This window comes from Lycorma delicatula, chromosome 3 (genome assembly GCF_047948215.1).
Source record: "Lycorma delicatula isolate Av1 chromosome 3, ASM4794821v1, whole genome shotgun sequence".
NCBI classification, from domain to species: Eukaryota; Metazoa; Arthropoda; class Insecta; order Hemiptera; family Fulgoridae; genus Lycorma; species Lycorma delicatula.
In genome coordinates, this window is record NC_134457.1 from 69,309,325 (window position 1) to 69,322,435 (window position 13,111).

The 13,111-nt window shown below is 32.9% G+C and overlaps 1 protein-coding gene across 2 annotated transcripts in view; it reads left to right on the plus strand.

The window, feature by feature from the left end:
* gukh (NHS actin remodeling regulator GUK-holder) overlaps positions 1-13,111 on the plus strand; it is a 529,549-nt gene that overhangs the window by 489,867 nt on the left and 26,571 nt on the right. The window lies entirely within an intron of this gene.

Here is a 13,111-nt window from a genome sequence, read left to right on the forward strand (position 1 = left end):
TTCCTAACCCTTCGTAATAATACGTATGTATCGTACTTATCCTACAAATAAGTACAGTGATAATTATCACTGTAGTTATCAAGTGGATCTAGCCAGTGTTCGTTAGCGGCTTTATTATTACGGCCTCACCGAACAACTGACTACGTCTGTTGATCCCTGACAATGTTTATATTCCCTTGCCTGCAGGACCAGTACCCGCCTCGACCATTTAATTGTTTAAACGTATTAATTTTCATTGTTTGTCTCCTTACGTTTTTCTATAAATTCTTTTCCCGGTCCGGTTCTTCTGGTCGAACAAGAGCTTTTGGAGGTGCCAATGTCTGTATTACAAAGAGAAAATTGTTAAACAGACCTGTTATTCTAAGAAAAGAATTCCTTTTATTTGTTTCTAGATTCTTCTTTTCATATTATTTTCTCTTTTTTTTCATTTTAACTGGAAGATATGCGTTACCCTGTACCATTATACTGGTCCTGTTACAATATTAATATTGATTTTATGAAGAAGGTTTCAACAATTATCATTAGTATGGTTATTGCGTGTGGTCCGAGCTCTAAAACCTGGTAGCATAATGGCGGGGTCATTCTGTCCACTAGTAAACACGATATTGATGTCACTGAAATCTTAATTCTGAAAATATGAGGATGATTTTTATTCGCATATTTAGTGCGCTCAAGATCAGAATGTTGAACGTTGGTATATTTATTTTAATTATAAATTGAAAATCACTTTTTTTTTCGTGTGATTATAAAAATATTTTTACGATTCAATATTATGTAGGCTTACAGTTCTCTGAGGAAGTAGATGTATTTTTTTGTTATAATATATTTGTTTTATGATTCGTATTATTATCCATAAAGCATTCATCAAAAAAAAAAAATCATAAATAAAGTAATAAAATAATAAATAATATATTAAATAATTTCGAACAAAGAAAAAAGAATAAAAGGAAAGTGTGTGTTAGATGATTTTAAGAATTATTTGTGATTTTTTTTTATAGTTCTGTTACCTATTTATAACTAACCTATTAATAACTGATTAAAATTCTCTATATTCTAACTTGTACTGTAGAATTTTGTACACTCTATAATTCTAGAACTATTGAAACTATAAAGATGAAATTTTACATACTTATCTAAAAAAAAAACCTAGACATGAAAATGTTATTTAATACGAGTAAATAATTTGTTTTATCTGTGTACAAAAAATACAGCCTAGTCCAAAATTAGATATCTGTATAACTGTCATCATTGCCAGTAATGTTTAAACGCACTGAACATTTTATTTGTTTACAACTTTTGTTTAAATAGTAAATAATTGTTTAATAAAATAATTTATAAAGATTTTTTTAAATTCTTTTTTATGTAGTTCTAAATTTATAATTTTTTGTTTAATTAAGTATTTTTAATATATAATCCAAATTATTAAAAAATTGATTTTTATAAGTATAAAAAAATTTTTTTGGCGAGAAATTAAGTAATAACATATTTCCTTTAATAACTATGTTAGGTAGAATGTAATAAAAGGGATCTGAAAATTTTGCATTAAACCTTTTTTAAAGTCAAAATATAAATGAAGTGACATTATGAAAATTTGTTTTTTACACCGTATAAAATTTTACTATATAGATGGCTGTGTACTCTGAAAATTCTTCGAAGTACATTAATCGGCTGAACTAAATTTGTACGTAAACTTTTAAATAGAAAATTCCTAATGATTGTATATTTCTTTCACAAAAAAGGGTTATTAAATTTATGGATAAGTTAAAAATAAAATAATTCAGTTTTAACACTGAAGAAGCCTGTCAAATAATTTCAACATAGCATCCTAATACGGATGAAATTTATAAAGTGTGTTCCTTATAATACATAAAGATTCTGATATTCTTCGTAAAGATAATAGTTTGATCACGACAGTTCAAATACATAAATGTGTAAGCTGTTAACACATAAAGAGGACCTTTTAAAATGTTATTTAGTTTCAAATATTCGAATGATATATCAATGAAAACATGATTCAAATTTTATAATAATAAAAAACTAGAATATATTTTAAAGAATTATTATACAGCTCGGAAGGTTTTCTTCTACACGTACTAGTAAATAAATTTTGTAAAATTATTGTATTTTTCAATGGTTTTTCTTATGTTCAAAATCTTGTATAGGTCAAATTTAGTAACTGAAATTTGATATACTCCTCGTTATTCAAGATGAAAATTTGCACACAGCTTTGGTTCTGATGATAATATAATATAATATGTTTAATATCGTTCAAAATCCAATATGGCAGACATGGGAAAACATATTTCTTTGTTTACATACGGATAAAAAATCATATGTTTCGGCAACTAAGGATTTGTTGTGGCAGCGAAACGATTTTGTTACGATAACAAAATGGATTTGTTACTATAACCTATCGTTACTGATTTTTTACTGCATTTTATCAGATTTTGTTATGACAACAAACCGATTTGTTATTCTAACTAAATGAGTTTTGTTACTATAATAAAATCGTTTGTTATAAGCGAGCCAATGAAAGTGAAAAGGCGAAGCGGGCGAGAGTTGATCTTTTACGCAGCGTTAGTAGAGTTAGATAGAATAAGAAAAAAATATAAACCAGTGTCAGTGAATTGTTGGCATTTGAATGAACAAGTACGGGCAGGAGAATAAAAAGTAACAAATCTGATGTGGACACCACATGACTTCGTTGTACGCCTATTAAATTACATATATACATTTTTTGCTGCACTTCATGTAAACTTATTTCATTTGAAAGTGAGGTACGATCCTCCAATTCCGTAATAAGGTGGACAGTTACACAATTGCTGAAATATTAGTTTTTATTAATATCAAATGTTTATACAGTTATTTATTCAACAGTTTTATTTGAAATATTAGGATAGAGTAAAAGTCCCATTATTAGTCGTTTTACTAGATCAGTATTATTCGTATCTTCGTGAGTTGCTAATTAACAAAAGTTTAAGATTTTTGGTGTGTCGTATAAACAAAAGTTAATAATAATTAAACTATTCCGATTAATGAATTGCTGTATACTGGTTACAAATGTTAATTTCAACCTTACGGTGTAAAATATTTAGTTTTATTATTGGATTATTTGGTGTATAATCAAAAATGAAAAAGAAACAATCATACAGAGATAACATGAAGAAATATATCTCAAAAAAAACGACAAGAACATGAATATGAAGAAGAAGAAAGAACAGGGGAAGAATAAAAAAATTAAGAGATAAATGTAAAGAGGAAGAAAACGTTAAAACCAAAGAAAGAATAAAAAGATTAAGAGAGGATGATGAATATAAAGAGAGAGAAAATTTGAAAACTAGAGAACATGTACATAAATTAAGATAAGAAGAATTATATCAAACCAAAGAGCGAGTAAATGATTGGCAACAAAAAACAAATAAACGAAATGATGATCAACTTCGACTTAGGGAGAACAATATCAGAGGAGTAAGAACTAGAAGAGAAGAATTTATTGCAATTTATTAAAGATCGGTATGTATGCATCTTTGTGTGTTGTTTTTGTAAGGGTCTATTTTTTAGTCACTCTGTAGTTAACTTTAATTTAGGTAAAATTAAACAGAAATTAAACTAAAAAATCCAAAAATAATACGATTCGAAATTATAATTTTCAATTAATATTAAATAATCAGATGTTTCTCCAAATCGATTACATATGCACATATAATAATGCCTATTAAATTACATGCACAGATTTTTAAAAGTACATAAAATTTTATTACATTAATAACTTCTGATGAATTTTCATATTTTTTTTTATTATTATTGGATTATTATTTATTGTAAATTTTTTTTGCAATTACAGGTTAATAATTATTAATAAATCAATATTTTTAAATTAAAAAAAAAAAAGCTAAAAAAATGAAATGAAGTCGAATTCAAATCGATGTTTTTTTCTCTTGTAAGATCCAAATATTTCATTAATTAAAATTTTATTTGGATATAACGATGTACCAATGAAAATAAGTACCACTTATGATATGTCGTCAGAAAGCTCTCAATGAGGGCTTATCACTGCAGTTAAGAAAAAGTTCAAAATCCAATTTTTTTGTGATTTTGGGTTTTCTTGGACATTTTTGGTTCAATCGATTGCAATCAAAAGGGGAGGTGGACAACTAGATGCTACAACAATCTTAAATCCAAAATTTCAACATTTTACGGCTAATCGTTTTTGAGTTATGCGAGATACATAGGTACGTACGTACGGACGTCACGCCGAAAGTAGTCAAAATGGATTCAGGGATGATCAAAATGAATATTTCCATTGAAATCTGAAAACTGAAATTTTTCACGATCACAATACTAACTTTACTTCGTACAAGGAAGTAAAAATAAATAAATTTAAAAAAATTAAAACAATGGTTTTCTTTTAAAACGATATTGCTCTAAAAAGTAGAAAATAGTTTTTCAGTGATTATAAGATAATCAAAATAGTTTTCTACATTTGTAAAAAGAAAACCATTGTGCGCTCATCAAATATAACTGACGAATTTGAATAGGTGTTCTGTGAGAATCCATAAAGGTAAAAATGTGAACATAAATTAAAATGATTAGACAAAGTAAGTTTTTTAGTTTTTATTAATTTTGAAGTAACTGTGCGAATCTTTTTAAAGCCCAACTTTTTTCTACTGTTAGTCCAAATTGGTCAATCTAGCTAGACATTGATTGATGATAATTGATTATTTCATTATTATAATAATGCCGGCTTATAAATAACCAGAGATTTTGAAAGAAAATATAAATAAAATAATCTTTCAAAATTCGTTCTTGTAGGAGATAAATTCAAGTGCAATAATATTTTTATTTTATTTTATATTCAGAATATTTTTATTTAACACTAGTCTTTTTCATCTCTTAATGTTTCGAAATATTTGAATAATTGTATCTTGTCTTAATAGATTTAAAATAATTAATTGAATGAGAAATCTCTGACATAAAAGACAAATTTATTTTTTCGTATCGTCGGTTTTCAATTTAATTTTGATCGAGATCAGTCGTTTAGTCGTTGAAATAATAATACATTTTAAATATAGTCATATTAAAAATGAAATGAATGTAAAATTTAAATTTAAATTTTGTCAATATTGTCAGTATATAAAGAAAGAGTGGGGAAAATATGAAAAGACGTATCAGTCGGTATAATCAGCGGACATTAAAAAGTGCAATTGTTTATGAAGACAGACTGACCATGACTGGAATTCCGGCGCCGCACCCTCTAAACCTGCCATAAACTCTGTCTATTAACACGGCACGCTGGCATGCCGCTATTTCTCTCCTTCATTCACGTTTACATGTACACATACAAACACGCGGGCGCTCATGCTGTGAATCTGGTAAAGAGGAAGACAGCGTGTGTTTTATGTGAGAGATCGAATGAGAAGTAGGAATAAATTCTGTGCTTATTATAATCGGTTTTTTCTCTCTCAAAATTATGAACTTTTTCGATGTTCGTGATTGATAGCTGTGTCATTTTTGAAAAATAATTTTTAAAATTTTAATTTACGTACCATTATGTATAAAAAAGTTCAACAGGTGGTTGTTTTGACCTTGTCTGTACTAACATTAACACAATAATTATTGTAGTACGTATATTACACATTAACATTAAAAAGATTTTTGAGAGACTGGTCAGTTCTTTTCTTTTTACTTAGTGGATTACTCATACCTCTACCTTTAGTCAATAATACTTTTAAAAAATCTACTTAAAAATGAATAATACTTAAAAAGAAACTATCGCTTTTTTACCAAAGGGAAATCAGGATTCCCACAGAAAAATAATCTAAGCTTTATCCAAATCTTTTCCTAAATGAAGATGAACCACTCATTGTGATTTTAAATTTCATAAATATTACGATAATAAATGATTTATATAAATTCCCTTTTGTTTAAGTGCGGGTAATAAGGTGACATTTTGACTGATAATAAAAAAAATAAACCCCAAACTGGAAGATGATGATAATTTAGATGATTAGTAAATCAATTGTTTAGTAATTATTATACACATTGTCTTATCCAACTTTCAACATTTATGTAGCAATAAATGATTGATATTGAAAACCATTGATCCAAAATCGTATGAGGATGTCTATAAAGAATTTGTTAACAGAATATTGGTTATTGGACTGTTTGTTAATATGGCATGTTATTTTATTTTTCCATGGTTAAAAAATCTTAAAGTTAAATAGGTTAAAAGGTAGTTAAAAAAAATGATTTCTTTTAAAATGTTTTCTTCAATTTTTACGTTTATTACCTTTTTCGATTAAATTTTGGTTACAAAATAAGATTATATACATTACTAAAAAGAAATTACGGATAAACATCACCATTGATTTTTTGCCATTTACTATGAAATCATCTTTATGTTTCAAACTTGTCTAAAGACATAATCAAACATGTATACTCATTGGCTGTTTAAGAGCGCAGTAAACAATGTGCTAAAAAGAAAGAGACATGCTTGCAGTAGGATTGATTGTTCTACTGTTTATCATAAAACAGCTTCTTCACTAATCTCATAACTGTCGTTAATGTCTCGTAGTTCAAATGCTACAAAAATTATAAGGTTATACAAAGTGGTTTTTATTGTCTTACCTTTATTTCTGTATTACATGTATTGCAGTAGCAATTATTTTATCATATGTATTAAGTATGGAGAAGAGTATAAGTGATTTCTAATAATATCATCTTCAACTGTCATTAATATCCTTTTTGTCTACTTATATAGTTCATGAAGATTTAAATGTAGTGTAACAGTTACACAGTTAAATGTAAGTAAAAAATGCAACATTTTTTACATTCCCAGGTATAGCAATATGTGCCGCTGTAGCAGCTATATTTATAGCAAGAAAGTATATAGATTGGTCAAAAAGAAATCTAAGAAAATTGTCTTTTTCTGTCAGACAGATGTTTATACATATGTATGTTGGTGTGGATTTGGTCTTAGGATCCGTTTTACAATAGTCTTCAAACTTGGTAGACAGGTACTACTTTTGGGGGGGGAGAAGAATGTATTAAATTTTTTCAAAAATTAGAAAAAGTAGTGGGGGTATTTTGGCCAAAATAAGATTCATCTCATATAGTAAGTTTTGTATTTTGGAAAGTTTACCAAGAGGATCATTTTTACGTATAGAGCAAACTGACTCTTGTCCAAATGATACATTTAACAGTAATTTAAAAGTTGAATGAGCAGTCCTACCACCAGTGAGGAGGGTCACAGCAATGCCTGATGATGCCTGTCACTATGGATATTGTGAGTGATGGAATCATATGCTTGGTGCTGATCTGGTATTAATTTAGAAAGGTTAATATTTATGTACTCTGGAAGTTCATTGATATTAAAATAATTTTGGAACATTGTATCATAGGGGTTTCCATTATATTGTTTATCATGAATTGATATTGGTAAACCAAAATCACATAAACACATTTTACCAAGACTTACAACTTTGTCCTCAATTTCAATAAGACCTCTACTTAAAAATATCTTGGGAGTAGCTCACAATAAGAAAGGAGCATGAGAATGTAGCAGCTTGCCACCTAGCTGTCTGAATGAGAAGTGCAGCACCATAATAGATTATTTATTATTTATATGTGTTAATAAATAATTTTTCTTCTTTATATAATAGAGAGGTAATTAAGAATGTGTGGCGTCCTGAATGTAAAATAAAATAAAAAGTTTACTGTAAAGTTTACTTTATTTATGAAGTTATGATTATTTAATTCAACCAAATAATATGTGGCATTTATATTTTAGCTAGAAGTAAGTACCACTAGCCATTGTGACCTTTTTTTCAGTACATATTTTAAAAGTCAAGTTTAAAAAATTCCTTCATCCCTGTGAGATTAATCTCCTACATGTTTTCTGTCCTGGATAAATTAAATGTTTATCTTTGCTTCTTGATAAGAATTGCATCCTCATTATATGAACCTGTATCTACTGCAGCACTGATGGGGTAGTTGCTACGTTAGTGGATTAGCAGCTCTACCTGTGAACATATACAGGAACTCTACTACCTGAGGATTGTACAAAAAGCCAAATCAGTGACTAAGATGTATTTTCTAAATTTTAATGTAATTTAAAAATTCTGTTAATTAAAAATAATATAGTAATTTTATAGAGAAATATTAATTTTGTATATAGAGTATTAGTTATCTGGCTTTTAAAAGTATGCAGTGCAAAAGTTGTTTGCACTGCATACTTTTATGATGGAATGAACTATTTATCCCAAAACTTTTAGCTTAAATAATCTCTCTTGTACTGCCTAAACTTTTTTATTTTATTTTTAAACACTCCCAAGACGACCAGCCCACGCTAAAAAGCTTAACACAGTCGCCTCAGGGTTTCATGGCAGCGCAGTCTGCCCTCCCTAGCTCGTCTGAACTCGGACATCCCATCGGGGTTTCTCGTGCCTCCTCGAAAACACTAATCACCTCTTCCGGTGATCAGAATTTTTCTCCGCAGGAGAGCACCCTTCCAGTCCCGTATTGTATAATCCAACAACAACATGAGCAAAGACACATAATACACAATCATAAGTTCCTAACCTAGCAAAGTACATTAAGAACTACACAAACAAAACACATTTCGACGCCTCTTTTGACATCGAGGGCCGTGTGCACGTCAAGGGGGTTCCTCCTGCCTCTTCGCTGTTATTACGAGACGAGCCACTCTCTCTACCTCCCTCCATCCATTCTCACTCAGGAGCATGTGTCTGACGACGTTATCTGGTGTTAAGGCCACCGGAATCTGACGTCTCTCGTTCTCCCACCTGACACAGTTGAACCAGGTGTGTTCGGCTGTCGCACAGTACCTGCAACCCGCCGTTCTCCTCCTCTTGAAGCGATGCAGATAGCTATCAAAGTTCCCATGGCCCGAAAGTAGTTGAGTGAGGCAGTATCCAACCTAACCATGCTTTCGTTCCACCCAAGCACTCACGTCCGGAATTAGACGCATAGTCCACCGTCCTACCTGGCTCGGCTCCCACCGTTGCTGCCAGATGGCCATGATCTGCGCCCTTGCATTCTCTTTGTTTAGGCCTTCAAATCGCAAGCATCGTTCCTCAACCAATAGGTCTATTGGCGGCGTTCCCGCAATGACGCAGATCGCGTCATAGGAGACCGTCTTGTAGGCACATGTCACCCGCAGAAGCAGCCTCCTATGAGTGGCCTCCAGCTTCCTCCTGTACTTCTGAACCGCCACTGCCCTTTTCCATGCAGCGGCCGCATACAATAGGACTGATGTCACGGTTGCAGCTATGACTCGTCGACGTTTCTGTCGTGGCCCTACTGTGTTCGCCATCAGCCTCGAGATAGCCCTCAGCTGTTGTTCTGCCTTCTTTATTGCTTCCTCTACATGAGGTCCGAATGAATGGCGCTTGTCCATCCTGACCCCGATGTATTTGGCCCTCGAGACTTGGCTCATCTCTGCACCATCGATGGTGAAGCGCATCTCCCTTAGCTGGCGTCGACCTGCAAGCACCAGCGCCTCCGACTTTTCTGGTGCTATTTGCAGACCGTGAGTCACCATCCAATGGTGCACCATTGCCAAGGCAATGTTTCCATTGGTCTCCACCTGCCTCATCCCTTCCTTTGATCAGTAAGGCCAGGTCATCGGGAATCCGAAGACTTCAACCCCCTCCGGATAAGCCTGGCAAAGAACTCCATCATATGTGTTGTTCCACAAGAGAGGGCCCAGCACAGAACCTTGCGGGACCCCTGCTCGCATCTGAAACACCCGTTCGCCAGTATCCGTGAACGTGCACACTTCCCTGTCACTTAAGTAGTTACTAATGATCGCTTGAAGTTGTCCGGAGACTCCTTTCGCCCTCAACGCCTGCCCGATGACCTCCCATGGCAGGCTGTTGAAGGTGTTCTGACATCCAACAGTATCAAGGCCGGGATCGTTCTTGTCCGCCGCGTACCATTTGCTGCTGCGTCGACAGAGTACACCACCTCACGAATTGCGTAGACCGCTGACATGCCCTTCCGGAATACAAATTGACGAGGGGAGAGTCCCCCTTGCTTCTGTACCTCTGCCAAGAGCCGCCTTTCCACGACACGTTCATTCATCTTGCCCAGTGTACTGAGTAAGCACAGTGGACGGAAAGATCCTGGCTGGTCTGGATTCCTCCCCGGCTTGGGTAGAAGTACCAAGCGTGCCTTCTTCCAGCATGATGGGAAAGCACCCCGATTGAAGGCCTGGTTAAAACAATCCAGCACCGTCCACGGGAATGCCCCCACCACCATCTTGCCCACCTCCCCTGGAATTCTATCCGGTCCCGGACTTTTCTTGGGGTTGAGCGCTGCCGCTGCTCCCTCCAGCTCCTAAAGCGAGATTCGCCTTAGCTTTCCTATTGGCTGCCACTCGACGGCCGGTGGTCTGGGGAAGAGTGATTCCACTATTCCGTTGATTTGCTCTCCTGGGATGACTGGCAGTCTCCTTCCCAGCTTTTTGGTGACAAGCTTATACGCTTGTCCCAAAGGATCTTCTTGCAGTTGGTCAAGGAGACTCTTCCACGACTCACTCTTCGCTCTCCAAATCACTCGCCTCAGCTTTTTCCTAGACTCGCGGAGCTGTTGGGTCAGCTCTTTTGCGTCATTTCTATCCAGCGCCCTACTCCTCTGTAGACGGCGGCGTGCCCGTTGCACATCCGCCCTTACTTCCCTGACTTCAGCGGTCCACCAATAAACCTTCTTCTTGGGGCGTCTTGCTTCTTGAAGTTCAAGGTGGCAGGCCTCCTGGACTGCTGCATCCAGCTCCCACCTGCGATCCTCATTGAATACTTTCGTAAGCCTCCCCTTCAGCTCCTCAAGATGTACTCTGTCAACATACCACGTCGCTTGACTTCTGGCTGGAAGTGGGCCACTCAACTCTACCCACAATCCCCTGTGGTCGCTCCCTAAGTCATCTGCCAGCACCACGCACTCCTGTACAAGTGAAGCCACCGTTTCTGAAGCGTATGCGTGGTCAAGGATCGACCCTCGTTCTCCTCTCCAGAAGGTGGGGGTGTCATCATTGAGGCTGACCAGATTGAGTGAGGAGGTGAGCTCTGCAAGAGCCTCCCCTCGCTTATCCGTGACACTGCCTAAACTTTGATCAGAAATAAATGATTACATTTTAAAAATCAAAGAAGCATTTTTGGGCTGATGACCAATTATTAAAATTTATTTTTTTATATTCAAACCTTACCCTTCAAGTAGACTCATGTTGATGATTCTTTTTAGTTTGTTTTGTAGTGGAAGCTTTTGTGGTTCTGCTATAATTTTTTCTATGGCACTTTAAGTGAGAAATTTATTACACAAAAATGATGTTGCCTTACCAAATTTGAAGATTAAAAAAAATTGATATTTCTATATGTTGGTTTCTTGCAGTGTAATGATGTTTAAACAAAAAGTCATTCTGATATTCAAAATATTTTATGTGAAAATTCAAGAAAATTAATTAGAAAAATTACAGTATAAAAATAATACATATTCTTGCAGTCTATAAAACTGTACCTCATGTTTGGTAGCAATCTGTATGAGATATTCATTGTTTTTTTCTACAAGATACAGGTTTTCATTATTTTTCTTACTTCAAGATTCAGATTTCTCATCTTAGCATTTTTGATAAGCTGTTTTTATTGTATGAATTGTATTCCTACAGTGAATGTAAAATAAAATAAGGTTAATGAAAGGTTGAAACTGATTTAAGAAAAAAGTATAAAAAAAAATATAATATTTTTTGATTTTTCTTAATTATGTTGTACATAATTGTTAAAAATATAATTTATTATAAAATAAATTAATATAATTGAATTAAAATGTTTTACTTTGTATAAAATATTTTAACACTCATATTTATAACAAGTATTCTGATTTTTTTGGTATTAATGATAACATTAATGAATTAACAAGATAAATGTTATTGAAAACTTGGGTAATAAAACTTAGACATTAACAAATCTCATTGAATGTGAGCATATTTCACTTAACATTTATGATTAGTTTTTGTTATTAATATTGAGGTTTAGTACTGCGTATTGTGGAGAATCATTTCAGTGACTTATACAAACTGCTATTACATTGTTGAGTTGATGTAATTGATTGAAAAGGTGTTATCTTAAAAAGGTAATAAAATTAATAATTTTATTTATATGATCTTCTACAATACTTATTTTATAAATTATGTTATTTAATGCTAGAAGCCTTTTTTTTCAGTAGTACATTGTTTTATTTAATTATACTGCTGTAACTAGTACTTATTTATGTTAGTTTGTGGGTAGCAGGTGGTTTGTTTAATGTTATGTTACTGAAACTGACACTTCACTCACATCAAACCCCATTTGCTAATTAATGAACATGCTGGATTTATGCCCCTTTTCATCTTTATGTGCTTACAGTTGTTATTTATGTAACCTTTTGTTTGTAGTGTCAAAATGGTGATATCATTATCCATTTTGATGATTGTGAATTATTAATTTATTTTTATTATGTTTATTGAAAGATTACAGTTTCTTTATGAATACATTATAACAGTTATTTTTTATTTTAGTAAGGGGCTAGAGAATTATAAGTAACTTTGTTTAATTGTAAATTTAAAATGTACTAAATTTGTCCATTGTAGATATTTCTCCAAGATAGATAGCCTATTAACCTCCTGTCTCATATGATGTGTATGATTTATTAGTTTAAAGTGGTGGGATCTTTATAGTGTTCATAGTTGGTCTTATTATCAGATTTTTTTTTATCCAATTTCAACAAAATTGTCAAAGTGATTTTTATTTTATATTTTATTATAGAAATTTATTAGTATTAATTTAGTAATAATCCATCAAAATTCTGGTACAAAATCAAAACTATAAATAAAAACATTTTTTTTTCATCATAAAGTAGTCTGTCACTGCTTGGTGACACAAGCAGTAACATGCTTGTCTGCTATACCAGAGGGTCTAGGATTGATTTTTCACTAGGTTAACTTGTAGATTTAACATGGCATTAGCTAAAACAGCTGTCAAAGCTGTGTGTTCTAAAGAAGTGATTTAATGTTGGAGGACTCAGAGCTCAAATAAAAATCATGAGCAATTCTTACTGGGTA